This window comes from Parus major, chromosome 5 (assembly GCF_001522545.3).
Source record: "Parus major isolate Abel chromosome 5, Parus_major1.1, whole genome shotgun sequence".
Classification (NCBI taxonomy): domain Eukaryota; kingdom Metazoa; phylum Chordata; class Aves; order Passeriformes; family Paridae; genus Parus; species Parus major.
In genome coordinates this window covers 28,271,497-28,292,419 of record NC_031774.1, presented here as the reverse complement: position 1 = coordinate 28,292,419, position 20,923 = coordinate 28,271,497, and the positions used below count along the sequence as shown (strand labels likewise).

Sequence of the window (20,923 nt, the reverse complement as noted above, 5' to 3'; positions counted from 1 at the left end):
CGGGGAGCGTGTGCTGGGCGGGGACCGGGCGGCGGGGCCGGGAGCCGGAAGGTGTCGGCGGCGCTTCCACGGGTGGCCCCCGCGGGGAACGAGGGGAGCCCTGCCCGGCTGCGGCCCCGCACGGAGCTCGCGGTGCTCGGGGCTGCGGCGGGAGCCCTTCCCCGCCCGGCCGCCTCCCTTACATAATGTCACCTGTGGTACCTGCGGCTCCCTCGTGTCACAGCGGCGGGTGGTCGGTGGTGACGGCGGAGCTGGGCTTTCTCTGAGGTCAGCGGTCTTTAAAGTGCGTGTGTATTTGGGCTTGAGGATTCGCTTGGTGCGGGATGAACCTTTAGGATTTAAAACCCCTGAGTAACAGTGGATAAGCGTTCGCCGCTCTCTTCTCTTTTTTCTTACGTAGTGCTTTTGGGTGCGTAGGGAGGCACGGGGAAAGTGGTGTCTGAGGTGAAGGGGGTCGTGGAAGCACTGCTGCGGACAATTCTAAGTGAGAAACTTTGTGTTTGTTAGGTTCTCATCTTTGCTTTCTTCTTTATGGTGCTTTCTTCTTTATTCTTTACCAATGCCCAGCGGTCGGAGCTTCCCTAGCAGCTGCCTTTACACGTGTGCAGCGCTTAGGCTGAGCCTCTACGTGTGTGTGTGTGTAACAAATCTATGGTAAATCCCCTGTGGAAAACGTAGAACTCAAAAATAGCCATGCTAGGCTTCTGAGAACTGGCAAGCAAGAATTGTTCTAAGTATCACTAAAACTGGGTAAAGGATGAAAAAATACCATAATAAATTGTTCTTATTTCCTATATATTAATGGAAATAGTGACACAGTTTTTCATCATTGTAGTGTTCTTTTAAACAGATTAATGCAAATACAGTAGTTTCAAGTGGGCGTATTCTCAAGGGGGTTACATTATTGTGGGGAATGGATCTCTGATCTCTGTGCAGTTACAGTAACATAGATTTTGTTGAGTGGAAGGGCATGAGAGGAAGTAAATATATAAATTAAAAATATCCTGAAGTAGTCAAGAGCTAAACTGAGCCGATGGGCAGCGAGGATCTTGCACTTGTCTGTTTGCGCTTCCTAGTGGCTTTTTGTGCGTGTTCCCATAAAAGCTATTATGTAATGGTGCTTCTCTTGGCAGGAATCTATTGTCACTGTAATTCCTGAGGTTTCTGGAGCAATGCAGCTTGTTCAGAAAAGTCGTGGTCAGAACAATGGGAAGAAAAGTTCTTAAAAGGAGGTTTTAACCTCTTTAATTTTTCATGCAGTAGGACTAAGCTTAAGACATCTGGATCCTTTCCAGATTATCTTTTCTGTCCTCTGTTGTTCAGCTTGTCTTTCTATTCTCCTAGGCTGCACTATAGCTGTCAGGCACCAGCTTGCTGCTTACATCTGCATCAGAGCTGGGAAAATATTGACTCTCTCCTTTAATAATATTTGTTATACTTTTTAGTGGGTTTTTTTTTTCTTTTCCCCTCTGAACAGATGCAAAAGTGATATAGTTAGAGCATTTAACTGTTGCTTAGACAAGAAAATACTTGAGATAATGGAGAAAGGGAACTCACCCAGTTCTCATCTCTAGTTTGGACTTGTCTGTGTACATCAAAGGGAGGCAAAACACCTAAGCAGAGAAGGAATTTACATATTAAATGCCAGTGCTCTAAGGAGCTGTGCTCTCTGTGGTGTCTGTAGTTTATCGTTGATTTCATCTACCTCCTCTTCAGGTGTCTGCCATAAATCTCTTTGCAAAGTCTGTTTCCTTTTCTTCTTTTCATGACATGCTATTATTTTGGGTATGTTTTGATGCAGAGAGAATAATCCTTTCTAGTAGTGTAATCTGGTGGCCAGTTCTGGCACTGGCAGCTTTACAGATCATACTTCTGCCTTTGTAACTTCCACGTTGTTTCTGTAGTAATTCTCTAAGCAAAACTTGGAGAAAAACCTTCTTTTTCTTGTTTGCAGTTTCATCTTCCTTCTTACATTGCCTTGTGCTGTTATTTAAATGGGTGTTCTATGAACCATTCCAAAAGACAATACCATCTGAAAATAGAAAAGTATGTTTCTTTAAGGGCCACTGGGTGAAGGACGTGCTTGAAAGATCAAACTTAACTTAATCAAACTAGATTTTAAAATTGAAGGTCATTGTAGAGCGAAGTAGCACATGATAAGGGAGCCGTAATCTCCTCTTAGACAAGTTATTGTCAAAACCCAGATGCCCCCATATCCTCTTTAAAGGCAGATGGCTCTCTGAAGTATGGGAAAGTGCTGGTCTCGAGGCAGAAATTTCCCAAAGACTAGTGTAGCAGAGACTTGGGGCCTGTCCCCGTCTCTCTCTGCTTGTCATGCAAATTGACCACCTGTAAAGTTTGAGGAGGACCCAATGTCCTTGAGTTGTGCAGTGCTGGGTGTCTCTGCTGAAGCAGTTTCCACAGAGTTATCAGCAGTTTATATTTAGTGCAGCGGGTGAAGGTGGACTGAAATGGCTGCTTGAGCACAGCTGCCTGGGCAGTCAGCAAGTAATGGTAACTGCAGTCACTAAATGTGCATCCTGTCCGGAGTGTAGTGGTTTGGATGGAATTCTTTCTGTCTTGGGGTTGTGATTGTTTTCTGCTACTTTGCTTCTGCCTCGAGAATTGTTGCAACTCTCGGTTAGAGCAGCCTGCCATGGTCTTACCTCCTCTGTGCAACATCATAACCATAGATTTGGGTTTCTGAGACTGCTCCTGTTGCGTCACTTCTGCTTTTTATCCGTGTACTTGCTCACACCACAGCCATCTACTGCTGTACTGCCCAAACACGTCTCTTGCTTGTTCTGCTTTTGTGAGCAAACAGATGTAGGTTACTGGCCTCTGTCAGTCCCGGAAGGTTAGATGCTGCACTTGGGGTCCATGTCGGGCCACTGCTGTTGTTTTGGTTTTTTTTTCCTTTTAAAAGTTGCATCTCCTTTTGCTTGCCTGAGATGCTTCCAGAGAAGCCCATTATCTATGAGTAACTGCATGAAAGCACAGTAGCTTGGAGGCCTTGCTCCAGAGTTTCCTGGACTGTGTCCTTCTGTGCACTCTGCTTGGCACAGGAACTCCCTGCAGCTCCTCTGCCCTCTGAGCCACTTGTCGGCTGCTGTAACCAGCTGATCCCAGCTGATCAGGCTTAGCTGGCAGAGGCATCTTTCACTGGCAGGGTTAGTCCCACAACCCGTTTGCCTGAAAGACTGGGAAGGAGGGAGGAGAGGCAGCAGGGATTGAATTCTGCTTTAGGAATATGTAAATCGAAACATGAAGGCATTTCCTAGAACAGGGAAAGGGAAAAATTAACCCATATATAGCAAAGGTATTGTGGTATTACTTACAGTAGGTTTCTTTTGCCAAAATACTGTAGTCTGTAATTATATTTATCTAGTTGTCATGACAAGCTTTATGTCCTTAGAAATGCCATCATACACGTTTAATCCCTTGTCATTAAGTTATGCTGGGTACAGATAGAATTATTTCAGATGTAACAATTTAACCTCCAGCACAGAGTGTAGTGGTTGAGAACAGGTAGATGACTTCAGTGAAGCACTCTGTGAGCCATCAGGCTTAATTCATCAGGCTTTGCTGGTCTGTAGTTACACAGACAGTATCTCCCCCTGATTCTGCTAGAAGTCTTTTTTTTGCAGCTGCAAAAATTGATTTTAAGTTTAATCAGTAAAAATATTTCCTATAAATGTCAGGAAGTGAGCTTTTGTACGTACCAGAAAAAGTTTTCATCTGCCATTCGTATGCTGGCTGTTTTGTTACTGAGCTGTGGCAGCTACTACTCTCAGGAAGCTTAGTGCTCTCACATGGCTTACTACACGATGCAAAGTCTGTTTTCAGACTAAGCATAGTGATGCTAATAAGAGACCAGTGAAAGCCTGGCCTGTTGTTTGCTTGCTTATTTATTTATTTATAATATTTGTGTGTGGTAATTCAAGACAATTTTTTGAAGAAGTTCACACTGAAGAGCTGCAGGACCAGGAGTTAGAGATGTAAAACCCCTACTTCTTTCCCACTGACTCAGTTGTCCCCCCAGCTTCTGTCTTTCCCCGTGTGCTGGACAGTGGGCAGGCTCCAAAAGTGGAGTGCACATGGAGAACTTTCTCTGCAGCACAAAGGGTCTATGTGTCACTCTGGTGATTCCCTGAGGGGAACTGCTGTCCTGGCAGCCAGCCCACCAGCAGTAAATTGGCTTCCTGGCATAAGTGAGTGTTGAGTGGAATGGGTTGGTCATCACTGCTGCGGTAACCTTGTAACAAGGCAAAGTACAGCTTTTGGAGCTGGTTGAGCAGAGTCAAGGGAAATTGGCCACTGGAATCACTTTTATGTGGTTAATAAACCACCACGACATATTTGTGCTGTAGAATAGAATGGCTTTCATTCTCACAGTGTATGCTTGCCATAGGAGTAACTTCCTTGTAGGCAGCTGAACTTTGCAGGGCTGAAATGTGCAGCATTTTAACTTCATGTTCAGAAGTGAACTAGCTTCAGTACTGTTCAGTACTCTCTGTTCATAGCTCCCTTAGCTTTCAATTCAGAAGTGCCAGGACCATTTGGAAATCTTCAAAGCCATTTACATTTTTCCTCAACTAATTTTCCTCACAGTTTATAATATTGCTGTGCTTCACTGCTGTTCCTGTTTTTTCCTTGCATTGATTTAATGGGATTTTGTAAAAAAATGAGTGAGAATTGCAAGACTTTATAATCAAAACCAAGTTTGCAGCTTGTTTGGGATTGAAGATAGAAAAGAAGTTATGTTGCTATACTGGATCTCTTTCTGCAGGACTGTGAAGGGTACAAAGAGGGAAACTGCTGATAAGTCGGTCTTAAAAAAAATGGCCAAGCAAACCAAAGCCAAACAACATCCTTCCCAATCCCCCAATTTCTCTAAGTGAGCTTGAGAAAGATGTTCTTACTTTATATAAAAATGCAGATCTTTCAATAACTAGATTAGTAATGTGATTTCTAACAGTAGCTGTCAAAGGCTGCTTGTTTTGAAAGGAGCTGTAGTTTGTCTGTGTAGTGTTAAACCTATAGATTAGTGAAATGCTTCAATGTCTTTGACCTATTTAGGCTCTTTGGGTTTTCTTTTCTCTGTAAATAACTTATTAAAATTCTTCAAGGACAATATATTAGAGCAGCCCACACTAATACAGTTTTATTGGGTGATGTGCCTTTGGATATTGGAGCCCATTTGTGCTGACCACTCTCAAAAGGCATTTTATTTGTTAGACCTAGTAAGGTGCTGTAATGTTAATTAAAACACCTCCCCCATCCCTCCTTTAAAGGAAAGAATGCATACTGGGTATGTGTTGCTCTCTAATGAGCTGAAAGCCAGCTGATGTGCAGTGAAAACAACAGTAATTTATCATTCTCTGCTGTGTATGGATTCATTATATTTGAAAGCTAAGACAGAAACTGCCTCTAAAATACCCTGTGTAGGTTATCCTTTAGTGTTGGTACGCAGACTGAGGAGAACCTCTTCTGTGCCAAAACACCAGCCTGGGAGGGTGATTGACATAACTGCTTTTCAAGAGAAGTGTCAAAATTGCAGAGCATTGCTCAGAGGGTATGAAAGCTTCACTTCTCCATCTGCTGCCGCATATGCCACTGGCTCGCCAGTGGCCATATGTGCGATCAGCCTGAAAGCTTTAAAGCCAGCTTCTCTCTGAGGGCCCCTCACTCCTTTTCAAAGTCCGAAAAGGGCATGCTGCTTGCTTCAGGAAAGGGAGGGCCCTGTTTTCCCCTTAGGAAAATCGAGTAGTATGTCTTCATAAGTTAAAGGACTATTGCAAAGAGCTGTGTGATCCTGAAATGCTGCAGACTCATTCTGTGATATGCAACAAAAGTGTGCTGGAGACTCTTTGCAAGCTTTGCCTTGATCTATAAGTAGACTAGAAAACCACATAAACTTACTATCAGAGATTAATTAAAAATTATTTCATGGGTATGGGGAGCAAAGTTTTAAGATCAGGGTTTGTGTCTTTTTGTAAGCATATCAGAGATGTGAAGAGCAGTTTGTTATGCTAGGTTTACTTTTCATTTCATTAGCTGTAAGAACCTTCATCTCAAGTCTGTTTGCGGTTTCCTGTCTTGCAGGGATTGTACACTTCTTTGACTTAAAAAGCTGACATTTAAATGTGACAATGAAGTGTTTAGCAGCAAAGCAGACCTTTAAGCAGGCTAAACAAAAACTCCTTTCAGCTGCAAGGCTTTTGCTCTCACTTGGATGACCAGTTTTCCCAGTTCTCTGTTGTTGTACTTTCAAAATAGAGAAAGTTGCCTTATCAATAACCATCTTTTTAATTATTAGAATTTCTAGTAGTAATGCTGCGTAAAACAGGTGTATATGATGATGAGGCAATAAAACGTACCTGTGAATTTTGGCACTGTAGAAATAAATTTCCCCTATGCTTATCTGGGAAGTATGCAGTATGTGCAATCACTGAAAGTGCATGTGTGTATCTGATGGCTGGACTTGATGTAGTTTTAGTATGGGTATTTTGGGTAGCTTTTGGGAAGTTTCTGTCCTGCTGAAAAGAAACCAATCATGTAAGCTTGAGTGCTGCTGAAAAATGTTTTTGGTAACACTCTGCTACATTTGAAACTGTTCTCTTCTAATTCTCGGGATTTTTAAGTGTGTGAGGATAGTTTGCATATTCTTTGATTTTGGGTAGCTTGTGCAGTATATCTCAGACCCAGATCTGAACTTTGTGAGTAATGTCTGTACCTGAAGCATAGCTGTGTGCCTGTGTCCTAAAAACATAATAGAGCTACTTCTACCCTCAGGCTTCCTGCTCTATTATGTGACAGAGTGCCATTCTTAGTGCTTACAGGGCTAATACCTACATTTTTTTTGTGCAGTTTTAGGTGTGTGAATCAACGTATCGTCACTGAAGCATCAGTTTAATCTTGCTAACTTGACAACCGTTGTATGCCAGCCTGTGTCAATACCAGGTAAGATGAAAGCTGATGCTGTTACTTTGTTTTTCCTGAGTTTTTGCTTTTAAAACCTGCATTTTGTCCAAATGCCATGACTCTTCTGCAAACTGAAGGCAGAATGTGCTGCCTTCTGTGTTCTCACCCTGCAGTGAGACAGCCACTGGTATTATCATCTCTAGCTTTTGAAACAGGAAGTATTCTAAAATGTTCTTAGGTTCTCATTCCTTTGTAGCCATGCCTTAGCATTTTTCTTGACACTGCTGTTAACCTGATTTTTATGGTGTTCAGATGCCACAAGCTGTGGTTTTTGTCCTGGTATTCTTCACTCCCTTACCACTCCCTGATTTTTGATGAAGAAACTACTGAAGTCCTTCCTGCCTTCCAGAGTTAAGCATGCATGATAAGTCACCTGTGCTATCTGACATATCTATTTTCTCTTGAACAAAAAATAGGTTTAGTTTTGATTTTTTTTTTTACCCCTACCTGCTCCTAAATGTTACCTTTGAAAACCTATCACAGAAGGATCTTACTTGTGTATTGTATATTTGATATTTTAGTTGTAAAAAGCTACCCAAATATGTCTTCCGGAGAATTAAACATAAAGCTGTTATTTGGACCTCATCCTTTTATCCCCCTTTAGAGAAGGGGTGTAGATTGCAGGGGGATGAAGTGGGGAGGAAATCCCTTTAATGCTTTCAACGAGATTATTATCCAGTGCTCTAGGGGAGTCCTAGTGCAGACAAACTAATGTGAGTCTTTGTTCTGATGCTAATCAAGATAGGGATAATTCTTCTGACTACGCCTTCTTCCCCTCAGAACCCTCTAGCATTGATAAGGCATCAAGCTCCTTTGCTATCTGTCTTTTTTGCTGTGCCTGCCTGATGTCCTTGTTTTCTGTAACTGCTACCTTGAGTAGCAGTTTTGAGTTTTAAGAAGGCCTCATTAGGAATGTTTACTGAGATTTTTTGGGTAGTCCTGGGTGGTACTTGTACACTTCAGTGTAAGAGATATCTTGGTGGCTCTGTGTGTGTGTGTGTGCATGTTTATTTTTTGAATCATTAAGTAAAAAAACCCAACTCTGTTGCTGCAAGACACATTGGATTGAATGCAGTGGCATCTTTTGCTGCATGTTGGGACATGTAACTGAAATTGAGAGGGTATTTTTCATTCTGTCTCTTCTTGGCCAAAGCAAACAAATATTTCTCAGATACTTTTAAGGATTCCATAAGAGACTAATTTCTCATCCCTAGTCCAGAGAGCTCTGGAAATTTTCTAGAGTGAATGTGTGTGCAGCCTAGATAATGTTTTGGTTTATGCCAGTAATCTGCTCTCAGCCTAAACATAATCTGCACAGCGTCAGAGATAAGCTTGAAACCTAAGTATATAGTGAAAAATGACTCTGCCTGTGATGTAATACAAAAAGTAGTGCCTCTTCACCACATCTTATTTGTGACAGTAGGGAAAGGATGGTGGTGAAAATATGGTTGTCTCATGTGAAATGCTTGCATCAGACAGCTGTTAAAAAATGTCATGCAGATCAGGAAGAGGAGGGAAGAAGTGTTTGGGGTTAGCCTCTTTAGCCTTTCCTTGGCAGTAAGAAGCTGATGAGAAGCTCATCCTTGTGCTCCTAAAAGCAGATCTGCTAATATAGCAGCACCGTTAGTGATAGTGAGCTCTCTGAGGATCACTGGTGGCAATCCTCCCTGGGTCTGGCTGGGCTGGCCTTCTGGTGAATTTGGAAGGGAGTTTGCAGTTTTTCACTAGGGGCTGTTCCCTTTGCAGGGTGGTTTGAGAGACCCTTTTTGATATCAGTACAGAACAGAGGGATGGGAAGGATTAAGGCAAGTTAAAATATCTTCCCCAGAGGACAGAAACTGCGTGTGTGTGCACAGCTAGCATGAGCATATTGGTGCAATGCTCTCATGTTTCATTTTGGTGGAGTGTTTTTCCCTAATGCAGAATTGGAGAAGTCCTGCAGTGGTGATGTAAAAATCTGATTTCTTTGCAAACTGCACAAATTTTGCCTATGTAGACATAGAATATCTAGATAAGCTGAGCCTAAAAAATGTGTGTGCAGAGGTACTGGGGCAGAGGGAGAAAGGCACCCTCAGAAGATAGTCAGCTGAGGAGACTGACTTGAAGTGCTTTCTGCCTGTGACTATGCACAGATGCAGGGTGTACATTTCAAAGTAATCCATCCTGGCTCCTTGATGCAAACCTGCATGGAAACATTAGCTGTGGGAAGGGGTTTATCACTTCTAAACAGTATTGTTTTTTAAGGCTGATCCTGTTGACAATATCCTGAAGAGACATCACTACCAGATAGGTAAAATTTATATGGGTAAAATCATGGGTTAGGTATAACTGCCTTTGCCCAGTGCTATTAACCCAACTATTGTTAAATCCCAGGAAATTCTAATTTTCAGAGTGATTGCTTTTACAACTTGAAAATAAAACCTGGAAGATAAATGTGGTATTGGTTTTATCTTTTCATTACCCTTGATTTGCATATGCAAAATGAGTAAAGAAAAGATTTTCTGCAAATGGGTGACCTGTACTTAGTTATTCATATTCTGCCACTTTTCAACATCCTGCTCATCTTTTGTGATTTGAGACAAAGGAAGTTGATCTCTGTTAGCTTGGTTCACCTGGGTACCTGTGCCCAGTGTTTTCCACCATCTCCAGCTGGGCATCTTCCAGAGTGATGGGCATGCTGCAGGCTTTCCAGGCATTGTTCCAGATAAGCCTTGCTGAATTTGAGATATGTGATAAGATTTATTTTTATTGTCTGATGTACTTGGTGTTAGGCAACCGTACTTGCTAAAGCAAACTGGTATTTTACAGTCCTCTTACGTTGTGCATTTAATTGCTGCATAACTGATTTGTTCTGTGTCAAGCATACATTGATTTCAGGGTTTTTATGCCAACATTGATTTTGGCACTTTTTTGTTTGGTTTTTTTTATATATATACATTTGTTTAACAGGCTTCTAGTCAATAGGGAAATTTTGCACCCTCTTTCTACTTGAAGTAGTACTTGGAGCCGTTGAGAGGAATTATTCAGCTTAGGAAATACAGTGCTGTGTCTTAACAAGAGCTTGTGAATTCCTAAACTCTGTGAAGATACAGCCAGGCACAGTCAAGGTGCTCAGAGAAATTAAAGGCAACACTTTCTTCACTGTCAGCACTCATACAGACTGTTCAATTTGTTAAATCCTCATAAATGGTGAATTTCATACGATATGTTAACAGAGGGGTTTTTTTTTGCCTTCCATGTCACAAAGATCAATATTAAATGTAAAATCAGTAAATTTTATCTACATGTTTTTTCCTCTAGGACTCATAATTACTTTTGTCTTTCTTGTCTTTGACTTCTTCTCCTTCTTGGCTATGGAGCCAAAAATGTTATATGTCATAATGGTAGAATTCCCTCTAAATGTAGAAGGCAGCCTGTTTTTCAAATTGGAAAAAAAAAAAAATAATAATTTTGAGGTGAGGTTCAGGAGGACAATGAGGTATTTGAAGGAGGCTTTTTGAAGCTGGCTTAATATTTTTTTTTCAGTATACTGGGATTATCCTATGAGTTCAGTAGAGTTACTTCGGAGTTGCACCATGAAGGTGATTGCTGTTACACCCTCATCTGATGTTGGAAAGACTATTGCAGAGATCTTCTCCCCTTGTGACCAAGGGAAGTAAAACAGGAATGTTGCACCGAGAGTGTGTGTGGAATGCCTTAAGGAGTGTGAAGCCGTGCCTGCTAGCCAGGAATTGGATGCTGAGAAAGGTATTTGATTTGCACTGCCTGTGAGAACAGAGACTGAGCTCTGGAGGCTGATGCTCTATTGCTGTCTCAGGAAAAACACCTATGAGGTTAGGAAAGTTGATTAGTGTAGGCAGTATTAATGCAAGCTTTGTACAGTGCCATGGGTGTTGTGTAGCTGCTGCTTGGCTTCTCTGTGAGCTTCCTGCCTTTCAAAATAATTGCAAGAAATGGCACAGTAAATTGGATGAGCTTGTTTTGATTGATTGTGGATTTTTACACACCTATATCTGTGCAATTTTTGAGGGTTGATCAGTTTCCTCAGTTTATATGTCTGTAATCAAGGTGTAACCTGGTGTGCTAGGGAGTGCTCCCAAGTGAGGACACATATCCCAGTCAAAGGCCAGTAACAAGTGATAGAGGAAGGTAAGGGAGGAAAAAAGGTGTGTAAAAACAGAACTAAATAAAACTGAAATAGCCTGTTTCTTTTATGTGATGTTACTCTTAAGATGTTGGTGATATAAGTACATTTGGGAAGACAAACCTTGCAACAATCTACCAGTCTCCTGGTGTCCAGAAACTAGTTCTTGGAATGAAGTTGTGTTCATTAGCTTTCTGTGAGGAAGAATTATTGTTTGGCCATAGGTTTTTGCCTTTAGGCTGTGTTTGGAAAAATAAATTTTAGTTAAATTTAATCCAGTTTGCTTTTTATTGGTATTAAAATCTTAAGTCCCATTCATTCTCCTTGGCCTTTCTATGATGAAGACATTGCTGGGGTGAACCTTGCACTTGGATGTCTCATCTGTGTTCTATAGGTAATTTTGTAGCAAAGGATGAGCTTATTTGATGCCTTCTGGAAGAAGAGTTAAAGTAGCTGAGGTACCTAAGCAAAAGCTCATTGAGTAAAAATTACATGCTTCCACAATTAATGTCTGTTTCCAGTTGAATAGGGTGTAACGTGTGGCTGCTGCATGCCTGTGTGTGACTTCATTATGTTGTGGTTTTTCCCAATGTGTAAGGCTGAAAGGTTGTTGAGCTTTCAGCTGCTGGTGTAGGGTTGTGGCAGCCACACCTGGCACATGGGGAGGAGGTGACCTTGTAGGTGTGCAGGGCATGGGCAGCTGCAGGGAGGAAGAGCATTTAGGTGTTGCTGCTGCTGTTTCTGCAGTAGCTCTGAGCTAGACCTTTACACCTTTTGCATCAAACAGCAGTGCTTCCTCACCAGACTTTATTGGATAGGAAAGCTGAAATACTTGGTGTTCCAAAAACAAAAATCCTGTTGCTCTGGGGTTTCTTAATGCCTTCTGAGCAGACTAGGTAAAGGGATTTGGTCAACCGGAAATTGCTGTCTTTGCAGAAATTTCTCTATATTTGTTTGTGTAAGATTATGGAAAAGTTTGGAGGGTGAAATGTTACCTTTATTTTTCAGGTCATAGTGTGCTTGTTGACACAGGTGTGGTTATTTTGATATCCCACAGAATATATCTGATCCTTCCAGATCTATATGCTTGGCTATGTTACTGCTTTTCTTCTCTGTGCTACATGAGGTGATGAGCAACCAAGCTGTCCTGTATCTAAAGTTCAGACCTTGGCGGAGCCTCTGGGTGGCATTGCTTATACCTGAAGCTTCTTTTAATTTGCAGGAAAAAACCAATCCTTTAATTATTGGATAGGTGACAAATACACCGGTCTAAGTGAGACTTTTGAGGCAAAGCTTGGCTTATAAGGTAGATGTAATCATGGCACTTGTAATGAAGTTTAATGTTGGCACTACAAAACTGAGGACAGGCTTGGGAAAAGACAGTATAAAAGTCTTTTGTCTGTCCTATGATATATTGCCTTGTCCCCTTGATCTCCTTATCCTTGGCAGAGGGCAGGTGCCTTGTGCAGAATAACTTCAGCCACTGTCGTTTTCTGCAGTCCTGTGTGCTTCTGTTGAAGTGACACACAACTGCTGGTCTCACCTGACCTTTTCTTCTTAGGCTTCCACATGCAGCGGGATCACTGTCCAGTTCTGGTTTCAGGTGATCCTAAATAGACGGGCTGTCCCAAGTTTCACACAGGAAAACAATGGATTTTAGTTGTCTCCACAAAATCGACCTTTACTGGAAGCTGTAACTTCAAGTCTGCTATGGTTTGACTGCTGTTAGCCACAAGCAGAGTGAATGACACTAGACAAGAAAAAGCCTAGGAGTATTTGTTATGGAAGTCCATATTTAATCTCTCCCTGTAGCCTTTGGCTTGCTTAAAATTGTGCTGCAACCTTTCTGATTTCCCAGACTATTGATTACCCTGTGTCTGAAAATGCATTTAATTATGTGATGCTTTTATAGGCAGCAGGTCTTCCTTCTCGAATGGAAAAAATGGCAACTACAAATCTTGCTACAAATTGATTGTGAGTAATTTCTGGTGATGGAAAAACTTACACAACAATAACATAAACAGTGTGCAGAAGCCTGAGTTGCACAAGCTTTTCAATTCAGAAGCCTGCATCCAGATTTCAGCTTCCATAGGTTTCTACATCACACAAGTTTACGGTTTCTGCTGCACTTTGGTGTGAAATGTATCCTTTTATAGTGGGATCATCAGTAAATGATGAAGGCAAAACATGTAAGAAAACAACACTTCGTTCCACAAACTCATCATCAAAAGTTGGCTTTCATAAGCATAAAAGATAAAACTTCTGGTCCTAAGATGAGACTTCTAGACAACTCTCTCAGTAAATACTTAGCCTAGCACTAGCTAAAATTCTGATACATCCTTTTGCCTCTGGCACTTTCTGGCTGTGGGGCTGTTAAATCAGACACTTGCTGTCTGTGTCTCTTCTGTGCTGCATTGCTTTTTCCACCTACTGCTTGGGAGGAGGCTGAAGAAGCCTTGCTGTCTCAGCAGGGGACTTGAGCCCCACACAAGAGCTGTACAACAGGTACCTAGGACACTGCCTTTTTGTCTTCCTGTAAGCAAATGCTCGACTCTGCTAGAGACACTTATGGATTACTCTGCATGTAAGAATATTCATCTCTGGCTTTCTTCCTGAATTGCCTTCTGTAGGCAGAGAACAAATACAAAGTGAGATGTATGGGTCAGGGCAATAATATACATGGATTCACACTGGAGTGTTTTAAAGGGGTGGGGAGGGGAGGCTGGGACATGTTGTGACATGAATGGGTCTGGGAAGTAATGCTGGCACTATTTAATCTGGCCTGTCATTTTTCATTTTATTTACTCCTAGCATTTGATTGTCAGATGAGACTTTTATACTGTGTTCTCTTTGTGGCTTAGACTGCTCAGCACTGCGGCAAAGTCCTTCTAATCCTTTTTGCTATCTGTCTCTTGCAATGAAAACTCAATTGGCAGACTGAATACTTGAATTCCAGAGAGCACGTGTGGATTCAGGCTTGGGAAGAATGAAGAACCAGCAAATATGGCAAGACCTTCTTGGGAAGGCAGGACTCTTACAGAGGTGAATTAACTTGTGTGCTCCATCTGGGCAGCTGTTGACAGCCTTTGCTAGTGTCAGGGGTCATATCTGTTTTCACAGCTAAATGGTACTCACCAGCAGCTGTTCAAATAGAAAAAGACCTTATTGATCTGGTTTGGATTTTTTGAAGAGACAATGAGGATGCATTAAGATTGTCCCTCTTGCCTTGTAAGTTTGTTGCATGGCAGATCCATATGTGGGGTAGCATTGCAGAAGTAGAAGCTTTCTCAGCTGGCAAGCAAGTGTTCTGCACGATGTTAGAGACATTGCTGCCATGCTCCTGCCCTCGCGTTTGTTGAGGAAAGACGTGTTTCAGGGAGCTCTGATTGGAGCCAACTGTGTTGGTTGCAATTCTGAGCAGTTCTTTCAGGAACTGAAGATTGCTTCACCATAGTGGTTGAGATGTACTGTGCGAACTGTGCTTACTGCTGCCAAATGCTGCCGAGCTTCAGAGTGTTAACTGTAATCTGCTGGTGACAAAACTGGTCTTTCAGTGTTGCAGCTCTGACTTGGCTGTGGATAAACCAGGCTTATGTTAGGATTAAGCAAAACTCCTACATGAACATTCTCATACTCCTCTTTCTGGCATCTTGATAGAGTAAGTGCCCTGAGCTTGACTGTCTTGGCCCAAATACTGACAGTACCAGTTCCTTGGAAGGCCATATCTGGACTGGGAATGCTGTATCTGTAACAGGGAAAGGGGAACATGCGTTTTTCCTCTTAACTTGGAAGGAATGAGCTATTACTTTTGCTTTTAAATATGAATGAACTCATATTTAAATGAGTTTATGAATGATCTCCTTACCTCAGATATTTGCCGTATGGTAAAAGTAGCAGATGTTCTTCTTCTGCTATGTTTTGCTTTGGTACACAAATTGTCTTTATTTTCTTTCTGTCCTGACTGAAGTGGGCTGTGATATTGCTCATCTTAAGCGTATCAGGTTATTGCCCTGATTTTCTGAATGTTCATCTAGAGATCAGACGGGGTGCATGAAATGTTGCTTGGGTAGTGGACCTGATGTGTGTATGTGTATTGGTGGTAAAACCCTGGTTCAATATGCTCAGCTCAATAGCTTCTCCTTCAGTTTTACTGTTACTTAGAACCCTTGAACTTCATTCTTCAATATGAGTTCCAACCCACCTTCTTTATGGTAGTTTGGTTTGGTTTTGCTAGTGAAAGCAGTTCCTTTGCAAATCTGCATCACTTTGTATCCTAGTGCATTGTTTTTCTAGTGAGAGAATGAGGATATTTTTGCATGTAAGTCGTTGTTTTCTATGTTCTCCCTGCCAGTGTGGTTTGTCTTCTCTACTCATGAGCCTCTGTTCCACTTTACTACAGAAGAGCAGGCATATGGAGGTGAACTCCAGTCTGAGTGCCAGACAAACCATAGCATTTGGCAGTCTGGATGCAGGAGTTTGAGAACTGCACCTATAAAGAGTTGTTCTCTGTTGTGTCTTTTTGCTTGGGGTATGAGTATGTGACACAACACTCAAACTTTAGTCCTTGGTGATGAATATAACTCAGATCTTCCTATTTCATGTTTTTAGGAATGCTCATGTGGAAAGGGGCACATTGCTTTGCCATGGGAGTTCTGTTGCCCTAAAGCAGTGCCAGGCTGACCTGGGTGAAATCTCTTTCACACATGCAGCTGGAACAGGCAATGTTATGGACTGAGGCCTTCTGTAGACTGCTTGTCTGGGCATAGTTGAAGGCAGCTCCTTGCTTCTCTTTTCTTTGTAAATCTAGCTATGGTCAAACTTTATTTCTACTCTCTGTTTAGGAAACCTGCCTGCTGGTTTTCTTCATAAAGATAAACACATCAGCATGGACATACTAACTAAGAAGGGTGTCAAACAAAGGAGAATGTGGTGGTAGATTTTTTAAAAGATCTCTGGAATAAGAAGGAAGATTTGCTGTTAGTATCAAGGAACCTGCCATGATTTAACAAGAAAAATTTGTCCATAGTTGAGTAAGGGATATGGTGATGAGATTGGTTAATGTGAAGCAATTGTTGTCTTTGTCTTTCATTTTTGAGAGAATGCAGATACCAAACATGGAACAGTTCAAAATGTGTGTGTGTGTTTGCTTGTGCTCTCTAGTTAATATGGTACTGAGAAGAGGCAGTAACACAGGTCTTGTGACCAGTCTGTTGATCCTTTATCTCTTGGTTTACTTTGGAAGGCCTGTGGTACTGACATGAGGAGATTCTCCTTTGGGGAAAACAGGAGAGAACAGATTCTGTCTTTCTGATGAAAGAAACAGAAGTGGGGAGGTGCTTACTCCAGGGCCCAAGGGGTTTGCCTCAGACCATGCACTGAAGAAACCTGTAGTAAGGAACTGTCCTTCCTGTCCGTGCTCAGAAACTACTAGTCCTTTCTGGAGGACTTGTCTGGGTGCTCTTGGGCCTGTTGCTTTCTGTTTGGTAAGTTACCTGTGATGGTTTGTGCATTCTGCTTAGCATGTGAAGGCTTGTAGTTCTCACACTGAGTAAGACAAGGTGTTTTTGTAGGAGGCTTTAACTGCAAAATACTGTCACTTGCAGCGACAAGCTTAGTGTGGCCCCTTAGCAGAGCCAGTCAACAGACTGAACTGTTTAAAGCATCTGCTTGTGAAGGAGACTGAAACCTAGAGTGCTTTGTCTGAGGGGGAAAGAGTCTGTTTGATGATGGTGGGATTAATGGTAGAGTTGTTCACTTATGATAGATGTCTCTAAAATTTTAATATTGCTCTTACTAGAAGACAAAACTACAAGAGTGAAACCTGCTGATAGCTGTGTTTAGGAGCAGACTCATGTTCCCTGAGAACTCCACTGGGCACAATTACAAGGATGCAACGAAGCAGTGTTTTTATCTTTGTCCATAATAAAAGAGGAACAGCAGCTCTGAAGGTGATAAAATGCAAGGAAAGGCCAGGTAAATTCTCAGACATTGAGAAGAGACAGAATTCTTTGTAATCTCATTTGTATTTACAGAGTTACTGCAATCTTTGAGGTGCTACCACAATGTACACAGTTTAAGCAAAAACAAAATGAAAAAAGGGTCGTTTAAACTCTGATGGACAAGATCAGTGTTCAAAATGGCCGGAGATGTTTTGTAGTAAATCTGTGTTTCTCTGTCCCACTGCTCTCAGTAATTTGCCCTGCACTGCCATTGTAGCCCCCCATGTTCCATGCTGCAGGAAAGCTTTGGCTTAATATCAAGCTCTGAAAGATATGTTCAGTAGGAGCTCATGATCTCAGCCAAGAAGGGGGCGTGTGCTTGTGTAGGTTCTGTCTCTTAAGGAGGCATGGTTTAACTGTGAACATTTTGAAAAAAAATTACAACATGAAACCCCCATATCCCATTCCTATCTCTCCTCCACCCCCTCCCCACCCCCACAACAGCTCTCCCTACCACAAAGCCTGAACACTTTCTGAAACCTCATCTGGCACGGGAGAGGAGACAGCTTGCTCTTTTTCCTGGAGCAGGAGATTCCCATGTTCCCATTTGTGGTTGTTTAGGGAAGCCTTTTGCAGGTATCTGCGGGGTGGTGATAATCCCTTGCATGAAGGAGCACAGCCTCCACAGATCCATCCATCTGCAGCTCACCTGCGCTCTGCAGAGTGCGGGCCCTGCTCAGCCTTGCTGAGGCCCGCCGTGCCTGCACAAGCCTCGCCAGATGCTGCTGCTGCACAGGACCTTGGCCAAATGCACAAAGTAACTGCCCTCAAAACCTTGCAAACTCATTCCTGTCTGCCCAGAGGCGATTTTTTCCTCAGTCATGGGAAGTTCTGGAGACACGGTTAATGAGTTCAGCTGAGGAAAGCACACAAGGAACTGGGGGAGTGGGAAGGCTCGATCTTTCGTGCGAAGCGTGAACCAGAATGTGTGCAAAGAGGGTAAGGAGGTGCGGTGAAAACCTTATGAAGGAATGAAAGAAAAATTCAACAGAGGTCATGCAGTGTTAAGGCTTGAAAATTAAAGAGCTGGAAACCGGGTAGCCATTGGCAAAGAAAGTCTTAGTTTTTAGTCCTTTCATAAATCTGATTTTATAAATCAGTAAGTATCAAGCTCATTTCAATGACTGTAGCTACAAAAATATAAAGGGGGTTAAATATTTACTGATAAGAATTTGAGGGAAAACTTGTTTTCAAGTAGTTTTGCTCTTTGATTCTTGCAACTGAGTCAAATTATTGGCATATTTGGGACAGAAATAACTCGTGTATATGAGTGACCTTTTAATTTCCTTTTCAGTCTTCTGAACTGTAGTGAGTAATGAGCTGTAGTGAACAAAGAAAGCATTAAGAACAGGCGTGGTGCAGATTTTATTGCATGTTTGCAGTAGAGCAAAGAACTCTATTTCTTTGGGTGTGATATAGAAAGAACCTGCTGTGAGCCTAAGACCTCTGGGACCCGTGATGGCTCAGGTTAAAGAGGTGGTTTCCCTCCACGTGAGGGTAGTTTATGATATTTGTAGCAGTGGGGTTTTTTTTTTTGGTTTTTTTTTTTGTTTTTTTCTCAGTGTTTATACAGCATGGTCTGATTTGTAAGCTACGATTTCTGCCTTTCTTTGACCTGCAAGTGTTAATGAGGCAAGAAGTGCTTGTGAAGGGCTTTTTTGCCTAGTCACACACCTGTCTGAAAGCAAAAGTTTATCCTTTGGCATGTGCCCCAGGCTTCCTGTCTGCATCTCTTCCTTTGCAGGGTCTTCTGCAGCGAGTCACAACAGCTAGCTGTTTTGTAGGAAAAGGGATGTTAGAAAGCATGTGCTAAAGAGAAGGGATGAGAAATGACGTTTCAGCCAAGAGGCTTTCATTGTATGAGGGGGAGGAGCATGCAGCAGAGGGGGAAGCAGCATGACATCAGTGGGCTTTTTATTGCACAGCATGAAAAGATCCCACAACTAAAATCTGATCTAACCTTTGCTTCCTGTGTGTCTTACAAGAAATGTTTCCCATGTAAGGCAAGGAGAGCCTGCTGTAAGGAAGCATGTGGCTGTCATTTATTTCAGAAAATATGTCTCAGCACTCAACTGTAAAAAAACAGACCAAAGAGACCTGTGGTAGCTGCAGCCTCTATTGCCCACGTTTATGCTATTTAAAGACTTGTCATTTCCAGCTTGATTCTGGTGAAATAGCAGGCTTGCCTAAAGTCTACTGACTACTTGCAGGTGAGGGGGATTTAGCCAGCCATTGCTGGGGATAGGCCTGACATTTCTCAAGTCAACATAATTGGATTATTCAGCTGATGGTAAGCCAACACCTTTCCAGAAGGTTTCTAGAGCTCTGGTTTGACTCTTGGTAAACGATTTCTTTCGCAAGTCACCTGTGCAAAACCACCTACACTTCAGGTGTGGTTTTAAAAAGAAGTGTTGATTATGTTAATCACATCTCTGAAGTTCTTTAAGACTTTCATTCCTGATACCCTTTCCACCCTCATACTTTTTCTTGACTTACAGTAGTGGAAGAAAAAAAAAATTATGTCTCAGAAATGGGGATTTAATAATTTTCTTGGCTGAAGAAGCCAAGGATTCCTTTTTGCATCTTGAAATGAAGGTGTGTGTGGTCTTTGGGTTAATCTTAATATATAGATTTCATTGCATGTTTGCATTTAGAGCAAAAATCTTAATATATATATAAAATATAAAAAAGAGTTTTAACTCTCAACTCAGCTAATTTAATGAACTAGACCCTCCTAGGACTGATGACATTAAAGCAGTAATGTGTATGTCCCCTGTTTGAATTTCCTCCTCAGCCTTTCTTTTTTAGGCTTCTGCAAAGTCTGATAGTCCCACTGTAGTTTGTATATCTTTCTTTTGCTGCTATGTCATTCACATTACTATCATTGGCCTTAACTCAAACCCTTTACATTTTGGGTGAACACTTGTAGAGGGAAGTTCTCTGCATGTTCGCATCTCTTGATTAGTTTGCAGGTGAGCTCTTTAGCCTGTTCTCAGGAATGTGCAGTGGGTGTTGAGCATTACTGTGCTCTGAGATGACATGGTACCCACAAGGCTGGTTCTTCTTTCTGCATTTCTTCATTCCCATCAGATCAGGAGTCTTTCCTGCAGTTAGGAAGTCAAGATAATTTCCTCAGAAAAGAAAGCAAGCAAAAATTTTTGGTTGGGTATCTTGGAACTATTGTTGTTGCAGACCATTACCTGCTCTGCATTTCTCCTTGCTGGTGGAAGTACTTGCAGTGTTTGCAAGGAATAGTGCTCCCTTGATGCTGGTGGTGTTGAGGTTGTACCTGTAAATTGTACAAGGTCTCCCTCCTCAGAGCCTTTGCCTTTGTGGAAGACTCATCTTTCATGTCATGACTTCTGACAGTGAAATTTGCTGTTGGTCTAGTGACAAAACCCGACAGTTTTCCTTGATCAGAAATAAAAATTTATCAGTGAGATTGCTTCTTCAAAAAACCTAAACCCCTGCCCAATTACACTTATTTTGTAGCAAATGTAGCCTAAACATAATTAGCTTTTTCAGATTTGATTTGTCTGCAAGGAACTTGCAAAGACTGTTGTTGCCTTTGATGTAAATAAAGCATGGCTCTTCTTGGCAGAGATGAGGAAACTTAACCTTGTCCCTCAGAAGTTGTTGAGTTCTGTCCTTACCAGCATGTGTTCCTACCTTTCGAAAGGGCTCACAGTAGCGTTTCACTGAGATTGCTTTTCATTTTAGAAGTGGTGTAAAGCAGCCTCTGCAGTGATTTCCATCAGCTATACTCAAGTGCTTCTGGGGAGCAGGACTTGAAGGT

At 41.9% G+C, this 20,923-nt stretch overlaps 1 protein-coding gene across 3 annotated transcripts in view; it reads left to right on the top strand.

Moving 5' to 3' along the window:
* The window catches only part of SUSD6 (sushi domain containing 6), a 93,154-nt gene that overhangs the window by 12,583 nt on the left and 59,648 nt on the right, over nt 1–20,923 (top strand). Inside the window, exons 1-2 of one of the 3 annotated variants that reach the window (XM_015630467.3) lie at nt 57–267; nt 6,871–6,963. The gene's annotated coding sequence lies outside the window, so the exon portion shown is untranslated. Of the gene's footprint in view, nt 1–56; nt 268–6,870; nt 6,964–10,711; nt 10,732–20,923 lie in introns of those variants that run through there. The other 2 variants (XM_015630466.2, XM_033515435.1) reach the window with 2 other exon arrangements.